The sequence below is a fragment of the Bufo bufo genome, chromosome 3 (assembly GCF_905171765.1).
Source record: "Bufo bufo chromosome 3, aBufBuf1.1, whole genome shotgun sequence".
Classification (NCBI taxonomy): Eukaryota; Metazoa; Chordata; class Amphibia; order Anura; family Bufonidae; genus Bufo; species Bufo bufo.
This window is the reverse complement of record NC_053391.1, coordinates 668,389,681-668,411,588: the sequence shown is the minus strand read 5'-3', so window position 1 is coordinate 668,411,588 and position 21,908 is coordinate 668,389,681. Positions and strand designations below refer to the sequence as shown.

At 44.4% G+C, this 21,908-nt stretch overlaps 1 protein-coding gene across 5 annotated transcripts in view; it reads left to right on the top strand.

Moving 5' to 3' along the window:
* FAT3 (FAT atypical cadherin 3) overlaps positions 1 to 21,908 on the top strand; it is a 588,664-nt gene that overhangs the window by 456,249 nt on the left and 110,507 nt on the right. The gene's annotated exons all lie outside the window — the stretch shown is intronic.

Genomic DNA, 21,908 nt, shown 5'->3' with positions numbered 1-21,908 from the left:
TAAATATTTTAATAATAATTAGAGAAGAGTGAATCAAAGTTGACGAAGTGGAATTCGATCCGAATTTCAGGAAAAATTTGATTCGCACCGAATCCGAATTTCCTCACGCTTCATGGTAACGAATCGCATTTTTTCCTAAAATGGCTGCTGCACGTATTAGGACATGGAGCAAGGAACTCTGGGAACGAGGGATCACCCACAATGCCATGCATGCAGCCAATCAGCAGTAGTGTTGAGCGCCAATATTCTGATCGTAAATTTTTATCGCGAATATCGGCACTTAGAGAATTCGCGAATATTCTCGATTTTTTTTTATCACTAGATAAACCTATAATCTTTTTTCTCTTATTTCATATAACTTCTCTTTATCCTTATTACGCTATTTATCACCCATACTTTTTTTTTTACCTATCATTAATAAACTTTTATTATAAGTATTTTCCTATCTATTATTAATTAAAAAAAATGATAGATGCTATATTATTTTATTTTTAAAATAAATCATGATCTAGAACATACAATAGACAACATATAACAGACAATCACACAAAGGCTGTATGCCAAAAGCCGGGTATGTGCAAGCCATCTATCCATGAGACAGGTAGTCAGCATACCTTACAATGGCAGCCTTGTGTGCAATGAGACATTCAAGACCAGCTCTCATCTGATTGAGAGCCAGTAGGCTTTAAAGTTGCTTGAATTGAGTTTGATGGCTTGGGGGACCTGCACCCCTAGATCATTATCATTAGGGTGACAAAAATAGTTTTAAAAAAATTCGGATGCCAGCTAACTCTTCTCTCACTGCTTAGGAAGGCTGTATAAAAATTTTCAGTTTTCTAATTGTTCTATCATTTATATTTTGTCATGCCCTCCTAAGCAGTGAGAGAAGAGTTAGGCTACTTTCACACTCGCGTTTTGTGCGGATCCGTCATGGACGGATCCGTTCAGATAATACAGCCGTCTACATCCGTTCAGAACAGATCTGTTTGTATTATCTTTAACATAGCCAAGACGGATCCGTCTTGAACACCATTAAAAGTCAATGGAGGACGGATCCGTTTTCTATTGTGCCAGATTGTGTCATAGAAAACGGATCCGTCCCCTTTGACTTACATTGTGTGTCAGAACGGATCCGTTTGGCTCAGTTTCGTCAGATGGACACTAAAACGCTGCAAGCAGTGTTTTGGTGTCTGCCTCCAAAGCGGAATGGAGACTGGACTGATGCAAACTGATGCGTTCTGAGCGGATCCTTATCCATTCAGAATGCATTAGAATGCAAACTGATCTGGTTTGGACCATTTGTGAGATCCGTTCAGGAAAGCCAAAACGCGAGTGTGAAAGTAGACTTAGCTGGCATAATTTTTATTTTTTTTTACTATTTTTGACACCCTAATGATAATGATTAGTGTTGGTCGAGCACCAAAGTGCTCGGGTGCTCGAGTAGAACACCTCGGGATGCTCGGGTGCTCTACCAAGCACCCGAGCACAATGGAAGCCAATGGGAGAACCCGAGCAATAAACCAGGCACCCCCTACTCTGAAGATAGTGATAGCAAATAGTGAGGAGGAGAGTGGTGTGGGAACTGGTGTTGCAAGCGGCCAGGCTCATGACCCAGAGACCATTGAGGAGGACATCAGTGACGTGCAGACAGTACTCGATAATGATGATGCCACCTCCACGCTGTCATTGTGCCACTCTGTGGCCTCCTCCTGATGCTGCTGCTACCACGTCCACACTGTCATTGGGCTACTCTGTGGTCTCCTCATGCTGCTTCCACCTCACCACTATGTCATAGAGCCACTCTGTGGACTTCTCATGCTGTTCCCACCCTCCCCACTTCATGACTGGGCCTTTATTTTGCCTTTCGGCCTGGCTGACATCATCATTTATTTGACCCTTCTTCTGATCTGTCAGAAGGAAGGAAAAATGAGACGCACAATGGATCCTGTCTATGTAACAGCTGTAAGGCTTGTATGACATGGTCCCTATTTTGCATCAGAATTGGCTTATAATTTGGTAGCCAAAAGTAGGAGTGGATACATAACACAGAAGACATGTAAATATTCCATTCACGTGTCATCTCTATTTTGGATCCACTCCTGTTTTTTTTGGCTTTAGCAATACTGATGGATTACTGACCAAATGCTGACCGAGTAAAGGCGGATGCTCCACAGACAGGATCCGTTTTTTGGGGGTTATTCTTCTGACGGATCAGAGGAAGGGAAAAATAATCAGTGACGTCAACACAAACTTACTGCTGACACCCTCTTCACTCTGTCCGGGGGGCTCTACTTGTATAAGCATTTAATAGAACAGGTCTTGTAGAAAGCTATGTGGAATCAACTGACGACAGTGTAAAAGGAGTGCGCTCTTTCACGCTGTAGTAGGATCTTGGGCCTCTGCACGGTTCTTTATACCTGGCGCTAACATTGACCTGTAAGGCTGAGTTCACACTTGAGTTATTTGGTCAGTTTTGGCCCCGTAACTGCCCAAATAAGTTAAGTGTGGAGTGATTCTAAGAGCAACGCCTGTCATCTGCATGTCATACTGACTCACAGTATTTGACTACCACAGCAGACTCCATATGCACGTTACTGCAAGGCACAGTGTTCTACACCACTATAAAGTCTCTCTGCAGCCAGGAAATAGCTGTTTTTTAAAGCAATTCGCCACAAATAAATTCGCATCGAACCGATTTTTTCGGAAAATTCGGTGAACCAGAAAATTTGATTTTTGGGAAATCCGCTCATCTCTAATAATAATAAATAATAAAAAAAAAACACTTACATGTAGAAGCGAGGGTGGTGCTCTCTAATATTGGAGCTCTGAAATCCTTCACCATAATTAACAATGGGTGATATTGAGATAACACTGCTGAAAACATGGTCTTTGTAGCATGCAAGAAAGCAAGATGTACATAACAAGAAGTATATGCTTGGTGGTTCTGCCTCTAGTGGCCATGGATGGATCCTGTCTTCTGAAAGCTGCAGGATATCCAAGGCTCAGCGTACTGAAGATCTGTAGGATACCGCCATGTAAACTTGCCTCTGAATCTCTTAAACTTTGCCCCAAACCAGGGGCAAAAACTGAAGAGCAATTGGGGAATGTATGCTTGGTGGTTATGCCTCTTGTGGCCATAAATGCATCTTGTCTTCTGAGGGCTGTAGTATGTCCATGCCTCAGCCTACTGGGGAGTGTATGCTTGGTGGATCTGTCTCTAGTGGCCATGGATGGGTCCTGTCTTCTGAGAGCTGCAGGATGTCCAAGTCTCAGCCTACGTAAGATCTGTAGGATACCGCCATGTAAACTTGGCTCTGACTCTCTTAAACTTTGCCCCAAACCAGGGGCAAAAAATGAAGAGCAATTGGGGAATGTATGCTTGGTGGTTCTGCCTCTTGTGGCCATAGATGCATCTTGTCTTCTGAGGGCTGTAGTATGTCCATGCCTCAGCCTACTGGGGAGTGTATGCTTGGTGGATCTGTCTCTAGTGGCCATGGATGGGTCTTGACTTCTGAGAGTTGCAGGATGTCCATTCCTCAGCCTACTGAAGAGCTGTAGGCCTCCGCCATGTAAACTTGGCCCTAACTCTCTTGATCTTTGCCCCAAGTCAGGGGCGAAAACTGAAGAGCTATTGGGGAGTGTATACTTGGTGGTTCTATATGTAGTGGCCATGGATGGGTCTTGTCAGAATGTCCATGCCTCAGCCTACTGATTAGCTGTAGGACACTGACATGTAAACTTGGTCCTGACTTTCTTGGACTTTGCCCCAAATTAGGAGCGAAAACTGAAGAACAATTGCTGCTTCCCCGGACAGTTTGCTTTCCTTTATCAGAAAGTGGTGCCCCTGATATAACTTTAATAGTTCTTGCGCCATGTACAGTAAGAGTTGGATAGTGAGTTGGGTTCTCTCTCAAGTCTAGACGTGTCCTGAATACCCAGTGGCTGATCTATTGAATCAAAAAGCAGCCATGCAAATTGCATTCTCCAGATTGAAGAGCCCTAAGATGGAGATGCAGATCAGCTCCATTACATTATGCATCCTGCCTTTTTGTTTTGTGTTAGTCATTTTCCTGAGATGTTCATAAAACCATCCATTAGCATATCTTTGCGTTCTTCTCCCTCACTTTGTCTTGCAGGATTTTCACCATTTAAGACTGTAGGTGTAAAGTTCATCCGTCCACATCGGTAATTTACGACGTAGGACGTTACATATGCTTTCTGTTCTGTCTGACACGTTCTTTGTGTAGGTTCAGTGCAGTGTTGGGGTAACGGATGCCGTAATCCTACAAACAACAGGAGTATTGTAATGAGATCAGCATGTGTGTTATTGGATCAGGCGGGATGAGGTCATAATGGATTTAACACATTGCAATCGTATCACTGGCGTCATAGATAAACCGGCAATCATCAGTCTGCGAGTTCAATGTGTTTCACTCAGAACGAATGTGTTTTCATTGCATAATCCTTGTCATCTGGCACTATCTAGACTTTTTGAAAACCTGGCATGGGCACAAATATGCCTAATCCGTAGGAAATTACCGTAAAGTCCAGCACCTTAAATAGTTTTGCATGAGGGACACAGCCATAGACGGATCAGAGTAAAGTCTCACCCTGGCAATGGTGTTTGAGCAATTAAAATTTACATTAGGATCATGGACTACAGTATAAGGGCACATTCAGACGACCGTATGTGTTTTGCAGTCCGCAAATTGCGGATCCGCAAAATAAGGAGAATGGGCGTGTGCATTCCGCATTGAGGAGGTTTCTCAAAATTCGTTCTGAGCCCGATTAGTCCGAATCAACTTTGTGATTTGATTCAGGTATGAAACAATTCTACCCAAATCGAAACTATTTAAATCCCTGAAAAAAGTCTCTCTCTCTCTTCATCATCAAACTTTTCTGTCCTCTTCTCAAAGTCCCCCACACTCACTTTCCTTCCCTTGCTGGTATTTCCGAGGTCTGTGCCCGTTGGGCCACTACTGCTTTTTTGAGCCACCAGGACTGTGCAGCTCTGTTCACTCTACGCATGCCTCTCTGAATGTAGGATGTGAATGCACTTCATTCGGCTCTTAAAGGGCAAGTGCATCCTTCTTGATCTTGCCTAGCCTATGCTTGTCCATCCCTGGGTATTTAATGACCTTACCCTGTGGAAGGTTGCCTGAGCCATAGGTTCAACTAGTCTAGTTTCCTGCAAAGGTGTGCTTTGTCTTGTTCTCTATCTTATGTACCAACTTTTGCCTGTCTCTGGATTTAACCCTTCGCTGCCTGACCCAACCTCAGCCTGTTTCTCATACTGGTCCCTGAGCTGCCTGCCCTGATTCTAGGACTGTCTTTGGATTGTATAAACTCTACCTGTCCTGACCTTAGCGTGTCCCTGGCAATGGTTTTGCCTTACCCCATGGTGTGTTATCCTAGAGTCTATTGACCCCTGTAGGCCAGCAGTCTACTGAACAGAGACTAGTGGTAGAAGTCTAGTAGTTCCCCTGCAGCAGAGTCTAGATGCCTGTATAAGCGTTAATCCAGCCTTCATCAAGGCTGAATTAGCCGAGACGCGTCCATTACTTTGAGATACTGATGTAATACAATAAAGTATACATAAACTATAGACTCCAAGTGCCAGCTGGGATTTTTTGTACTACATTCTGGAATTCCTTCCTTCCCGTGACGGCGCGCACAGGGATCGAGTGCCGACTATTTCTCCGCTTGTATAAGGGTTAAAGGATGAAGACCGAGGGACCCCACTTAAATAACACCCTTAGAAGTAGCCGCAGTCCAATTCTGTTGTAACATGCTCAGTAATAAGCCATATAAGAACAAGGGGCTCATATTCTGTTCTTGCAAATGGACCCTCCGCTTGAGTTGCTTAGAGGGTATCACACTGCAAAATCTCCCCTATGATCAGGTATGACCTGTGTGTCATAAAGTGTTCAGTTGTCCTGTAGCACCCCCACAGATGAAGTGAAGCATTACATGAGGCTCCTTGATATCATTAGGCTGTCCATGCAGTGCATTGATGTGTTGGGTCCTCCAGAGTGAGAAACACTCTTTGTAGCTGCTTGGGCTAATAGATAAGGATCTTGCTCATAAGACCTCCTCCATTAACTCAAAATCATCTAATAAGATATTAGAAAATGAGTTTTACAGACCAGGAGGTCCCTTACGGCTATTAAACTAGGGCTTCTTGGGGTGTAGGTACCAAATACACAGGAATCCCCTCTATGTTTTCTTTAGGTCCCTGTCTAGACATTCTCGACCTCTTGTCAGTTAATTCCCATAGTAATCTAACTTTGCGTCACTCATGAATGCCGTCCTCCAACACATGGTTTCCATCATCTATCATTTTGCGGTGTTTTTCTCTGGGTCACTGATTAATATTATACTTTGATAATATTGTTCCAGAGATTGATTTACTGATAGTCCACTGAAGACTCACGACACAGGTAAATAAGCCCCTGATTAGCTGCGGATCAAGTGATCGTAAATCAATACCTTTAATACAGTCAGAGGTATTAAATTTGGCATAAGGTCCCCCCCGATAAATCAGGAGTGCAGGCTAATCATGTGTCCGCGGCTCCGGTGATTAGAGTATTACTTTCTTTCCTGCCTGGTCAAATACTTAACTTTTTTTTGCTAATTACCTCTAGGACTGAGCTCACTGTCAAGTGTTGAGTAGTATAATCAGCCCTCCCCGCGCCCCCTTCTAGTTTTTGACCCCCTGATGCTACCAGGACATGGCTGTCACGGCCCTGTAACATATCCACAGAGCAAAGTTCCTTGAGGATGATGAATTTTTCCAACATCTGAATGAAATGCATGCCCGCGCTGCCCCGCCACCGCGCAATACATCATCGCTCAGGGCCATGTTTGAAAAAGTGATTACTTTCTTGCCAGAGAGAAGGTGAACACCATTCATCACATCTTGAATAAATGCATTTCGAAGTCGATGAAAGGAGCCATAATAAGGATTGTTTTCTGCAAACACGGCCGACACTTACATAAAGCAATTAAATGTGAAATCTGACTGTAACTTGAAGCTTCCTTCCAAGAGATCAAGGGGTCTTATGTCATAATCCCGATCTCAGACCTAATTTACTGATTAAGAGACGGGGTCCAGACGGCTAAGCATGACTGTTTCTATAGACCTTAAACTGTGGGGTCAACTTTGAGAAACAGGCAAAACTTGAAGCTCCTGGTTCCCGATGCAAAATCTATAAAAGGCCCCAACGTCTTGCTGAAGGATCTGCAAGATGAAAGGGTGAACATTTGTTTTGAGGCTTAGGAGCACAGCAGTTGGCACTCTCCTTGCCTGGTATAGATATAGCATAGCTAACTTTGTCATTTTGTTTCATCTGTGGCCCCCTCAAGTATGATCTACTACAGTATATAGCATTGGTCTCCTCACATGGGAAAGTCAAAGGGAACTGTTAGGCCTTCTCATGGTCCTGGGCCCAAGTGTGATTGCTATGATATGCCCCCGTTGTCTGATAGGTATGGGTCCCACCTCTGAGATGTACACCTATCTCTTAGACGCAGCCAAAAACGAAGCCGGAAAAGTGGTGGCCTGGTGAAAATAGCCGAGCAGAGCCAATGACTGGCCACAACGGTTACATGTCCCCTAAGAGCCACATGACCTACTGCCACGTCAATGCTGAGGCTAGTCATTGGGTCCATGCTGGAACTTTATATGCGGGAACCAAAGCACGACTAAGAGAGCTGTGGGCCGAAGGACCTGGAACTGAGAGCAGGCAAGTATGCTTGATTCCACGGGACCAGCGAGGAGACAGGAGAATTTAAAAGCTTATAAAATGCTGGACAACCCCTTCAAGGTAGAGGAAACACTGTAAGGAGCAGACTGTTACATTGCATGTCATGCCCGTTGTTAATAGTCATCTCGCTAATTTTCATTGTAAGAGTTTAGTTGAGCGATTAGCGAGGGATTCTCTAGAGCCTGCACATTCAATTACATAACGGATATTAAATGACCCTTAAAATATAGAAAATGAGAGCAAATGTTAATGCAGGAAGTAAATGCAGAGCAGGTTTGCTCTATGATCTTCATTTCATGCAGAGATGTTATGGACATTTTTCTGTTTGCTCCATTAATTTTTTCTGTGGGAATATTCTAATTCTCCAGACAGAGAACCATAATACTGTACAGTGTAGAGTAGGCCATTAGATGTACCCCCCCAATGTCCCCACTGAGCCGAGAATTACCCCATTCACAAGCCACCAATCACAATGTTATGGAGTATCCCAGGATAGCCCACAACATTCTAAGGCCTCATGCACACGATCATTGTGCTCCGTTCCGCAAAATGGGGTTCCGTTGTTCCGTGATAAGTTTCCGTTTTTGTTTCCATGTGTCTTCCTTTATTTTTGGAGAACCACCAAACATAACAGAATGTAAAAAAAACTCTAAGACAGGTTTGCCATGCAAATGATAGGAATAAAACGGACGCGGATGCGGATGACAATCTTGTGTGCCTCCGCGTTTTTTAGCAGTCCCATTGACTTGAATGGGTCCGCGAACCGTTTTCCACAGAAATAACAGGACAGGTTATATTTTTTTGACGGACTGGAACCACGGATCACGGACGCGGATGGCAAGCGGTGCACTATCCGCATTTTTTAATGGCTCCATAGAAATAAATGGGTCCGCACCTGAAACGCTAAAATTGGCGGAACGGACGCGGAGGCAAACAACGGTCGTGTGCATGAGGCCCAACATGAATGACCTTTTAACCCCCACCACCACTGATCATGCCTGAGGGTAGGGCCACACGTCAGATTCCTGGATGCAGTTTTGGAAGCCAAAGCAAGGAGTGAAATAAAATAAGAGAAGTGGTATCTGTCTTTTATACTTTTTCTCCTTTTATGATTCACTCCTGATTTTTGCTTTCAAAACTGCATGCAGAACCCTGCCTGTGTGGCTGTACCCTAACAGTGCAGACCTTTTGTAGGAACACTGTTCTGGGGCCGTTTGGAATGCAGTGTTAAAGTGGGGAAGTTCCTACAATGATTAGCTGCAGAGTTAAAAAAAATTCCCCTGACTCACATTAGCTGTCTATACTATCTGTGAGTGCTGTGTGCAGAATCTCCAGTGTATTCCTGTGAGTTGCAGCTTCACACTGCTCTTCCCTCCATCCTGTTTGTCAAGATGGCATATCCAGTCAATAGATATCACCCGAACGATCATTCAATTGAATAATATACATCTCCAGACTTCCCCCATACCCATACACATACACATTCAGTTCGACTGTGCATGAATCTGTTGTCAGTGGGGAGGGAGAAGACAGCCACTGCCAGACACTTTTGGGTGAATTATTTTCTGGAAGCAAAAAAGGAGCAGATAAAAAAATTCAGTTTGTCTCTCTACCCTGACATCATCTGTCAGAGCAGAGTCATTAGATTGTGATACACATTAGATTATCAGCTGACCTCAGTGAGCTCAGTGCATTAATGTGCATGGGGACCTTAAAGGATGACAGAAACTAATCACAAGCAGGAGGCAGGGGATACAGTCTGAAGCTACATCACAAAGGAACCACTGAGATTCTGCAGTGTGAGGGGATAGAAGTTCTACAGTATGTCACTGATCTATCACTTGCTGTCCCTAGATAGGATTCAGAGAGGAGCAAGTTCAGTGCAATGCGACTCTGCCCCCTCTGTCTGTAAAGAGCCAGAGGCATTATGGGAAATGTGGGCTGCATTAAGGAAACCATATCAGAGGGGAAGAAGGAACTATGATGGCAGACAATCCATACATCTTATATATACATTATTCTTTAGCATTAATAACCTCATTTGCACTCTATAGGCAAACATTTTTTGTTTGTTGGATTGCTTCTTTAAGGAGTCCTATATATGCTATTTATAATGGCCTACATATACATGTATACATGCATACAAATAGTCTGTGTCCGACAGTCCTGGTCTGGAGACTTTTTCCATTGAGATGCCAACTAACCACGATCTGCTATTTTCCATATGTGTGTAGTTAAGGTCCTATCGGTTATTATTATATTCTGTAGCCGGTTACAGTCACTTGACATTACGGGCTTTTTATCCAAGTCATCGTACAGGAAAATTGAGTCCTTTGTTCCTCTCTGCTTCTCTTTATTGGTCTTATTAAATATGGGGAAGACTGAGGTTAAATACTTCCATTCATCCCGAACTATGGCACTGGATGCCTTATTACTTTATGGATGACAATTAAGCTGTTAAATTATCTGCAAAAAGCTATAATGCAAGTACAGGAATGGTCACTGCGGCCGTAGTTAAACTCCTCTTGTATCCAAGTACTGTATCTCTGCATAGATGAAGGCTGCCGTGATCTTATACCATGTTTGTCAACTCTCCCGGAAGAAGGGGAGACCTCCTGGACAGAAGAGTTGGCAAATCTACCATGAAATGAATGGAGGACTGAATTTCTCCAAGAAGCATCCCTCCATGAGCTCTAACTCTTTGTGACACTGGAATGTTGCACCATCAGACTCAGCCCAACGCCCATAAAAAGTTGGTCAATACAGCTTATAGTTGGTCTCCTGGTTGATGTGCAATAATCACATCCCAGAAGTTTAGAATAAGTGACTTTCCTATTCCAGTGATCACACAGATTGACATCAGCCACACTTGCTAATTTTGTTGAGCGCAGCCATACCAGCTATACCATCAGGGCAACCCAACTCTTTCAAGTATCAGGGTAGTAGGCAGGGTGCTAAGTCTCCTTAAAGAGACCAGTCAGGTATGGAGACTTATTGGCAATGCTCCATGGGAAAGTAATATGCAAAGAGGTACCTCCCAAGAAAGAGAACCATCTCACCAGAGCCACCCTATGAGTCAAGATCCAACTTTCTAAGGAGCCTTGGGATATGACAAGGGAATATACCCAGGCCAGTAAGTCTCCATACAGGACTGGTCTCTTTAAGGAGATACAGCACTCTGTCTAAGCCACTTCTAAGGCATCACACTCAGCCAGCCATAATCCTACTCCATACTGATGAGGGGCAAGCACCCCAAAACAGCTTTCTACAGATGGATATCTGACCTGGCTTTATTTTCTAGTCAAAGCCCAAGGTTGTTGGAAAGTCGGATCTTGACTTATAGGGAGCCACTTCCAATAGGTGGGAGGGAAGCCCTCAGCCAGACATGACTAGCTTATTCCCCTCTTCCTATTAAAAAAAACACATGCACACTTGCCCAAATGGAGTTTGGAAGGAATAGGGGTTGGTCAAACAAGCATCTTGTTGACAGATGTCCAGGATGTGTGGCTATTCCTTCCCAAGTTCCGTTATATGCCCGACCACTCCTCCCTCTGTCTTATGTGCCATGTGGTAACACAAGGAACCCATGCACGTGTGAATACAGAGCTGTAGGTGTTCTTTGTGCCACTGTACTCGTCCATGTTTGAGGCCTATGTTTGATTTTTGTTACTTCTCCAAGACAACCAAGACTATGTCTAGAACCTCACGGTAACCATGGTCATGCAATTTTAGGGTATGGTTTAGATGCCTATGTTTTAGGAACATTAAAAGAAAATCGAGAACAAGTTACATTGGGTTTTTCTTGACTATCTTGTTGCATCACATAATAAAACGACCACAAACATTATAATAAGATTTAGGTGTTGCACAACCAGAACGCCTAGCCGTTTTTTTTTTTTGCTTTTGCATGCTTATCGCCAATTTTTCCCAAAGAAAAACACTAAACATAACAGCCCTCTCAAGGCACTAAATGCAAAATCTCTCTATAAACTTAAACATTATTATATATGATAAAGAAACATGAGGTTCTTAGCAAACAATATCTGTGCCCACCCACCACAGCATGGTGACCTCAGTCCAGATGGGAACCTACTCTATTTAACATGTTTGCCAGGAATAAATCTTCACCTTTTGGTTATTTGATCGTAACATCTATGCGCAAAGGACGGGAAGAAGAATGGACTACAAAGGATTTGTGCATCGGTACACATAGAGCTAATGAAGGATCTTTACTTTGCTCATGAGCCGGGGTGTTATGCATGTGAGGTATGAGCAGCAGTTCATTAGCGAAATCCATGACAGCTCCTCTGCCAGATCTTCCTGATTAGCTGTGAAGCAGCTGACGGGATCCAAACGGCCTCTACTGTCAATAAACCCTTCTCATTATTGCTTGTCCTGCATCGAGCCTGTTAATTTAGCTCTTTTCTGAGACACCTGTCTGAGACAAACAGCGCAATTATTGTTTGATGTATTACTTTATGCCGGCCCTTAAAATGGACATTTCTTATTAAAAAATCCTTTTTCGGGTCCAATCGCTTCACCAGACTAGTGGCAACTCGACTGAAGGATGCCTGACCTGTACCTATGACACCTGCCCTGACCTATTGCCTGTCTGACTTCGCCTCTGCCTCATACTTCGGTCCTGCACTGTTGCTCCTAGTAAAGACTCAGCCTCCTGACAACGCCTGTACCTCTGGTACCTTTCTCAGGTACCTCCTGGTCTGCCTGGACCAGCTGCCTGGTGTACCTATCCTCCTCAAGAGGTAGCGACCTGGTGTTCCCCTCAGGAAAGTCTATCCCCACCATCAGGGGTACTGTGAAGATCCAGGGGTTCACTTAGACAACGCCCTTAGAGGAGGTAGGACACGTGGCACAGTTGGTTCACATCTGCTGGTTCGTGACACTGTGTCACAAATTATCTATCTTGGTCCAGTCCAATTTCACAATGATGAACAAAAAAAATTTGAAGCAATTTTTGTGCTGATTTTTTTTACATTGACCATTTTGGTTGCAAATACACTTTAAAGGGGATGTACAGTATAGAAAATCTATTTTCATACACACTGTTAGGGAATTCTGAGTCAATAGAGGTGGGTCTTTTCTTGGCCAGAAACCCTTCTAACAAGTAAGGATTGTCCAAAGTGGAAAATGTAAAGAGTTTGTCCCATGAAACATATTGTACATTTTTCAAAGCGGCACACGGATCTGAGTACTTTTGTAATTACATGTAATTAAACATTTAGCATAGCCACTGAGTTATTCAATAAAATGTATCCGTATAGCGCCACCTGCTGTTTGTTCTTTTCCTTATTTCTCTGTCCAGCTTAGTAACATCTAAGAGGTGGTCACACATGCTCAGTTCCATCCTTCAACTACCATCACACATATCTACTGTTAGAAGCTGTGAGCGTTATAGAAGGAGAAGGCTGCTGCAGGAAGAATGCATCCCGTGAGCTGTGATAGGGAGAGAGCTGCAGCAGAAAGGACGTGCCCCCTAAGCTGTGGTAGGGAGAGAGCTGCAGCAGAAAGGACTGTGATAGGCAGAGAGCTGCAGCGGAAAGGACATATCCCCTGAACTGTGATAGGAAGAGAGCTACAGCAGAAAGGACAGGCCCACTGACATGTGATAGGAAGAAAACAAGCACGTTTTCAGTAAAGTATGCTCGTTGAAATTAATGGTCTCCCCATGCAATCCACAGATGGGCCGGGTCCTTCAGATCAGAAACCATTCTTTGTAGACACTCTTTCGAGCACTTGGTTATTGAGGGAGAACCCAAATAAGGGACTCGCCTTTGTTAACTCAACCTGGCCGGCACTGACGACATCGGCAGGCTCAGCCGACATTTATCTGATGTGTATGACCAGCTTTTGACAAGCCGATGAAGGTCAACCTTCCTTCTCTAGATGAAGGTAATAAGATAGTGTCATCTTTCAACGCGTCTTAAAGTGTCTCCACTCCACAGTAAACCATTAATGTCATGTACGGCCAACATTCTTTAGGATTCATAATTGCAAAAGCAATTTCTTCTAATAGTTTTCTTAGGTTCTACATAAAAATGAAATAAAATGCCAATTGCTTCCCCTAATGGCTATCCGCTTAGATCTAGAAATTCACATTCCTGAGCAGAACATGTAAGATGTGACAAGCACATTGTGTCACTCCATCTAGCGACCATGTGAGGTGTGTGTTCTACCTAACCTTGTGTGACATTTAATGGAGGACATCAATCAACGTCCCGGACAGTAACCTCGGTTTAGAAACAGCTCTAGATTCAATTTTACTAAGAGTCTGAGATGTGGACGGGATGAATTGTCTGTCACTCAATATAGGGCTTCTCTGTACGGAGTGATTATGTTATAGCAGAAATGGGGCGAAATAAGACATTTGTGTAAATTTTACAGAAATGTGTTTAGCGGCTTGGAAATCAAGTCTTCATTTCTTGGTTTCAGGAATACAATCTGTTTATCTATCTATCTATCTATCTATCTATCTATCTATCTATCTATCTATTTATCTATCTATCTATCTATCTATCTATCTAAACCAAAAAATGTAGAGAGGACTGTGTCCAGGATCCCTTGAGGAATAGCACCTGGGAACTGGAGTGTTGCTGTTCGAACACACTATATCTATCTATCTATCTATCTATCTATCTATCTATCTATTTAATATCTTTATATCTATCTTAAATCAAATCAAATAAGCTTTATTGGCAGGACTAAATACAGTTTAGCATTGCCAAAGCAAGTGGGAAATAATTGGGTAGGGTTGGAGGGTGGGGGTATAGGAGTCCATGGTATATCAGGCTCCTCTCAGTCTATAGCAGGCAGTAATATATTGTGCTGCTTTGGTCACTGTGTTCTCCATTTCCCCCAGCAGTATGGAGAGTCTCTCTACCTCCTCCATGGAGGTAAAGTCTGGGCAGAGATCAGACAGTCTCCTGAAGTGAATCTCCCTCACTGCTGAGTATTTGGGTCACCGCAGCAGGAAATGAGCCTCATCCTCCACAGTCTGCTCTCTGGGCTTGTACCTCTGTCGGTGATGCCCGGATTCAATGAGCAGGCTGTGGATTTGGGAGTTTCTCCAGATATGGGGCCAGTTTGTACTCCCTCTGCAGGCTCTGGTATACTGTCAGCTTCTGTGATGTTCCTATGTCGTTCCTCCAGACGCTAATATACTCTTCTTTGCTCTTGTGTATTGTCCTTTGGATTTCCCCCTTTGCCAGGCTATATTGGTTGGTGGCTTGGGCAGGCTGGGTTTGGGTGACTTGTTGCAGGGTGCTTTGTTTTTCTGGGGCTTCTTGGTGTAGCAAGGCTTTGTGATGGTAGGAGCTGGGACTGCTGCTATGCAGATGGGCTCTGAATGATAGCGCCCTCTACTGGACAGCAAAGTAAAGTGGGAATCTGCCCAGTTCTGCTCGACAGGCGCTGTTTGAAGTGCTCCTGTGGACCTGGAGAAAGTGTTTGAAGAGTTCTAGGTGGAATAGTTCTGTTGGCCCAGAGTCCCACTTTGCCCGGTCTAGGTATATGTCTGGGCTCCAGACTTCGCTGCCATACAAGAGGATTGGATGGTGGGGAGATAATGGTTGAAAACAGCGGCACTGCTCAAATAGGTTAATCACCTAAACCCCTTGTATTATTGGAAGTCCTTAGACTAGCTGCTTCACTGGCAGACCCGGATCGTGGTGCTCAGCGTGTGTAGAGATACAATGCATGAACGGTAGATAGAAAAGACGCAGCACTCACCAGGGTCTGGAAATCTTCAAAAGGCTTTAATGCTTACACAGTAGCATGACTGCACAGGCTGGGGAGCGGGATGGCCATGGTGCGGATCAGCGGTGACGGCCGTTTTGCGCGGATGTCGCGCTTCCTCAGACCGCCTATATATATATACAAGAGGATTGGGGTGATGATGGTGTCAAGGATTTTAAGCCAGACGGTCACTGGTGCTTTAAGGTGATACAGACGCCTTCTGGTGGCATAGAAGGTTTTGCTCGCCTTGTCTTTCAGTGTTTCCATGGCTTTCTTAAAACTCCCTGATTGGCTGATTTCTAGGCTCAGGTAGGTGTAGCTGTCAGTTTCTGAAAGTGCACAGTTTTTTAGCAGGAAGGGAGGACGCCCAGCTGCTTTCCGGTTTCTTGTCTGGAACACCATGATGTTGGTTTTCTTTGGATTGATGGTCAGTGCTATGTGTTACCGAACTTCTCCAGGATTTTCAGGTTATCTTAGAGACCTTTCTCAGTTGGCGATAGTAGCAGATCATCTGCATAAAGGATAAATTTCACCTCGTTGTTATGGAGAGTGAGACCGGGTGCTGTGGAGGACTCCAGAGCTGCCGCCAGCTCATTGATGCAGATGTTAAACAGGGTTGGACTGAGGCTGCAGCCCTGTCTGACTCCTCGGCTCTGCTGGAAATAAGCCGTTCTCCTCCCATTTACCTTCACGCTGCATCTGTTCTCAGTGTAGGAACTTCTGATGACATCATATGTTTTTCCTCCTATTCCGCTTTCAAGAAGTTTCAGGAATAGGCCCAGATGCCACACTGAGTCAAAGGCCTTCTTAAAGTCCACAAAGCAGGCATAGATCTTTCCATGCTTTGTATTGTGGACATGGCTCTTGATGAGGCTCTGCAGGGTGTAGATGTGGTCCGTGGTTTGGTATGAAGCCTGCTTGGCTTCTGCTGAGGATGTTGTGCTGGGTGAGGAAGCTGAGGATCCTCTTATTCAGGATACTGCTGAGGAGTTTTCCCAGGTTGCTGCTGATGCATATCCCTCTATAGTTGGCTGGGTCGTACCTGTCTCCTCCCTTGTGTATGGGGGTGATGATGCCCTGGTTCCAGCTCTGGGGGAAGTAGCCAGCACTTAGCACAACATTGTAGAGTTTTACTAATGCGGCCTGGATACCTGGCGGGCTGTATTTGATTATTTCTGGAAGGATCCCATCTAGGCCGCTGGCTTTTTTACTCTTTGTCACTGAGATCCTCTCTGTTATCTCCTGCAGTGTGATCGGTGTGTCTAGAGCAGGCATGCTCAACCTGCGGCCCTCCAGCTGTTGCATAACTACAACTCCCAGCATACCCAAACAGCCTTCAGCTATCAGTCTACAGCAGGGCATTGTGGGAGTTGTAGTTTTACAACAGCTGGGGGGCCGCAGGTTGAGCATGCCTGGTCTAGAGGGTTTTGGAAATCTTAGATTTTTTCTTCCATATCCTTCAGCTTTTTCGTGATTTCTTTTGTTCTGGGCTTTAGTCCTCCCTCGAGATGGCTTTGTAAAGATCCTTGAAGCACTGGAGCCAGATGTTGCCATTTTGGATGTGGAGGTTGATGTTCTTGCTGGTTTTGTCCATGCATGTGCTTACATAGTTCCCAGAAGGAGTTGTCCTGGAGAACATCTTGGAGTTGGAGGAGCTTGGTTGAGATGTTGCCTTGCTTTTTCTTTCTGAGGATATTTTTGTATTGCCTTTATATGTTGTTGTAGGCTGCCGTCAGACTGGGGCTGTTCGGATCTTGGTGTTCCCTAATTTGAGGCCATTCTTAATGCCTTCCTTATATCTTTACACTCCCGGTCGAACCAACTGTTAGGTTGTTGCTTTTTTGGGCTTTTGTTGCATCTTTTCAGGTCAGACATTTCCGCCATGGTGTAAAGTATATTATTAAAGTCCCTTACCGCGAGATTTACTCCTTCTGGGTTCAGCTCATACACTTTACTATGGAAGTTATGGAGCATCTCCTGGATCTCTGTGCTGTTTATGGTCTCCATATACTTTGAGGCTGACATCTTGGACCATTTAAAAGATGGAGGTAGGCTAAAGAGGCCGGTCTGCTGTGATGCTTGTGCCGGTGGTTCACTTGTGGATTTAATGTATAGGAGCAGTTGGTTGTGGTCTGACAGGTGTGTCTGTTGGATGACTATGAAGCCACCAACATTTTTGGGGTCCATATCTGTGATGGCATAGTCTACCACACTGTTGCCTACATGGGAGTTTAGGGTATATCTACCAAGAGAGTCTTCCTTGGTGCGGCCATTGAGAATATGAAGTCCGAGGCTTCGACATAAGTTCAGCAATGTTCTGCCACTTTTATTTACTGTGCTGTCTTAGCTGTTCTTCTTGGTGTGCACTGAGCTGTCACAGTCAGTGTCTGCTCCAAATATATAGACATTTCCGTCAGTTGTCAGGTAGTCTCTCTCCCTCCCTGTTCTTGCATTGAGGTCTCCAAAGATGAGAACATTGCCCAGGGCCTGGAAATGGGCGGCTTCCCTCTGTAGGATATCAAAGCTATCGGGATTGAAGTATGGAGACTCTGGTGGTGCTATGTATGCTGCACAGAGGTAGACGTCAACCCGAGAGGTGAGGATGGAGCGGCCTATCCTTACCCAGATGTGGCTGTCTCGTCTCTTTACTGGTCTGATCTGCTCATGGAGCTCCTCTTTATACCAGACTAATATTCCTCCTGAGCTCCGGCCCAGCTTGACGCTTTTGTTTTTCAGAGCAGGGACAGAGCTCTCCCTGTATCTGGTGGGCACCAGGGATTTATTCTCTGTCTTAGTCCATGTTTCTAGGAGGATCTGTATGTCAATGTTTTTTAGTCTTTGGGTAAAGTCTGGATCGTGCGTCTTACATCTGAAGGCTGAAGCGTTCAGGCCCAGAATGTTCCAGCTGCTGACAATAAGAGATGTCATTGTTTGTCCGTATACCTTGTAATGAGCTGCCCTGCATAGGACAAGCTCGATTCTTGACTGGTGGCCATATTGTAGCAGTTTGGTCCAGTCAGTGTTCTGCACAGAGTGCTGAGCAGGGTCTTAACTCCTCAATGTCTCTGCTCTGCATTACTCTATGTGAGGCAGGTGGATTCCTCCATGGTTTGTGCCTCTGATGGCCATATTTTGGGTAAAGGTCACCATTTCCAGTTTGTTGAGGAGGGTATGAGGTTTCAGGTCTATTTGTTGTTGGTGACCTTTCCATAGGTTTTTGTCTTGTGTGGGGTCTGGGCCGGAGGTCTCCGTTGAGCACTATGTCTTTGAATTCTTTGGCTAGAAGGCTGACTCCTTGGTTATTGAGGTGTTTGTTGTCATATAGGTGATGATGGTTTATGGAGGGGTGTTGTGCCAGGGAGATCTCTGGCATGGCACTGATCTTAGCTGCCAGCTCTGTGTTGATGCTCTGGATGATGTGTTCAGGGATGTCCTTTCTTGGGAGCAGAGATGACAGGATGATTTTACAGCTGGGGAACTTCTGCTGTGCAGTCTCTGCTAGCTGGCTCAATTGTCCTGCTATCTCCCTAGTGATGGTCCTGGAGGTTATTGGTGCCTGTATGTATGATAATGTGGTTGGGTTTGGTAAAATATAGATTATTGATGATGGCTGTTGCTTGTTCGATAGTAGAGCAGCGGATTTTACTGACTCTTTTTCCTATCTATCTATTTATCTCATATATATCTATCTTTTTATCGATCTATCCTCATGATAGGTCATCAATATCTGATTAGTGGTTCGACCCCAATCATCCCATCATATCAGCACTTTGAATGAGTGCTGTGGCCTCTTTATAGTATATCAGGCACAGCGCCATACATTGTATAGTGGCTGTGTTTGGTACTGCAACCCAGCCCTATACACTTGAATGGGACTGAGCAGCACATAGACCATGTGACGATGAATGTGCCACCAAAGGCCTAGAAAAAGGCCGCAGCGATCACCCTAAAATAGCGTCCTCCCTTCATACAGCAGATCATCGGGGTGGACGGGAGTCAGACCCCCACCAATATTGATGACCTATCCCAGTGATGGCGAACCTATGGCACGGGTGCCAGAGGCGGCACTCAGAGCTCTCTCTGTGGGCACCCGCACCCTGGAAAAAGTCTATGGTGTACCAATATACTCTGGACTTTACCAGCCATTCATTAGCGCTGGGCACACTGTGAACAGCACGGACAGCACATTGAATGTAGGCAGGTCATTATACTTAAATGATAAAGTACATGGAAAATATACTATACTGGACTGTAGTATTCAGGATAAATTGCTGTGTTGGCACTCTGCGATAAATAAGTTGGTTTTGGGCTGCAGTTTGGGCACCGGGTCTCTAACAGGTTCGCCATCACTGACCTATCCTGAGCACAGACCATCAATACTAAGACCTCACCGCTATCCCCTGTCTCACTATTTACAGTAGAGAGACTGTGTGGCGCTGTGTACTCAGTAATGTGTCTCCTTACAGCAGAGAACATTTCAGTCCACGTCCTCTGATGGCTGATGTCGTGCCGTGCGCCTCTCCATAGGCATTATCCCATCCCTTTCATACAAAGTCTCAGCAGCCGAAGGTCTATGGAAATCATTCCATAACTTGATAAATTACCAGAGAGGATACGTTCCTTTTGATGTGAGTTATTTGCAGCAGTTTGGGGATTTGCGGCTGTAAGTCCCCTGCAGACCTGGGACCTGCAAAGATGAACTAGAAAAAGGAGTCAACTGAAAACAGACCTCATTTTCGATCACACTGGTAACCGGGGCCTGAGGAAGCCGCCCCTGGGGAGGGGGGTAAAAATGAGTAAGAAGGGGGTTCAAGAACATAATCAAACCTAGGGGGAACTAATGGTGCAGACGCCGAAGGAACATTACGGCTGATGGTGAATGGTCACATTCTGGAGTGACCAGGGACTGTGTTAATAGGCTGTAGGTGAAGTGCTTTCTGTACAGATGTAGCAGAGCCAACTTTCTCAATTAAAGGGCTTATACGATGATTGATTGTAAAAAATGAAAATCAGACATCATACAGTACATGACAGTCTCTTTCTAAGAAAGCTAGAACCAGCCCTGTACCTCACATGGATCCAGAGAGCTCCACATTCTCTGATCTTCTAGATTTATATCAAGCTGGGAGCTCAGGGGGTGTGTCCTTTCTACTGCAGCTAAGGGGGCGTGTCCTTTCTACTGCAGCTAAAGGGGCGTGTCCTTTCTACTGCAGCTAAGGGGGCGTGTCCATGCTTTCCCTGGCTGTATAAATCCATATTCAATCCTGGCTGTATGAATCCATATGCATTTAGCTCCCTCTAGTGGCGACTGTGTGCAGCCAAAATTTAAAGGGGGTATTCTTACCTTTGGATATTTATCCATAGCATATGTCATAACTGTGTGATAGATACAGGTCCCACCTATAGCGTCCAAGCCAAACCCTATAGAGGTATAATACATTTGACAGGACTGACAATGAGAGAGGGAGCATTTTGAGTCTTGCTATCGGGCCCTATGATTTCTGCGAATGCCACTTTGACAACTCCAGTGAAAGATTTACTTATAGCCATATTGGTTGTCACTCCGATGATCCGTTGAGCTACACTGCAGGCAATGCCTAAAAGGACAAAGTGCCAACTGAGCTCTGCTACATCTGCATGTTTCAAAACAAATCCAATGGCAATATAACATGTAATCCTCTGTAGCTGTTGGCAGGGTGGTTGCTACTCTGCTGTGTTTTTCTGTATCTGCCTTTTTTGCGCCTCTAATTGCCGGCTCCAGGATCAGCCCATAACGCCTTTCATTTGTGGAACTACTGGAGCAGGAGACGCTTTTGTTAAAACTTTTGTAAGTGTGGGAAATTCAAGCAAGTAAAACAGGACGTGACCTGAGTGCTGATGGGGCAGGAGAAGACAGGAGAAGACGATCAAGGGATGGTCCTTCACATACTAGGGAGAGTGTTTTGTGTGAGGAGCCATGATGCCGCTCTGGAGGAGACTGATAACAGTGCGATAGTGTGGGGGAGGGGTACTTATGTCATATCAAGAGCTGATGACTATCTATCTATCTATCTATCTATCTATTATCAATCTATCTCATATCTAGCTATCTATCTTCTTTCTTTCTTTCTTTCTTTCTATCTATCTATCTATCTATCTCATATCTATCTATCTATCATCTATCTATCTATCTATCTATCTATCTATCATCTATCTATCTATCTATCTATCTATTATCTATCTTCTATCTATCTATCTATCTATCTATCTATCTATTATCTATCTATCTATCTATCTATCTATCTATCTATCTATCTATCTATCTATCTCATATCTATCTCATATCTATCTATCTATTATCTATCTATCTATCTATCTATCTATCTACCTACCGCCAGTTACTCTTATATT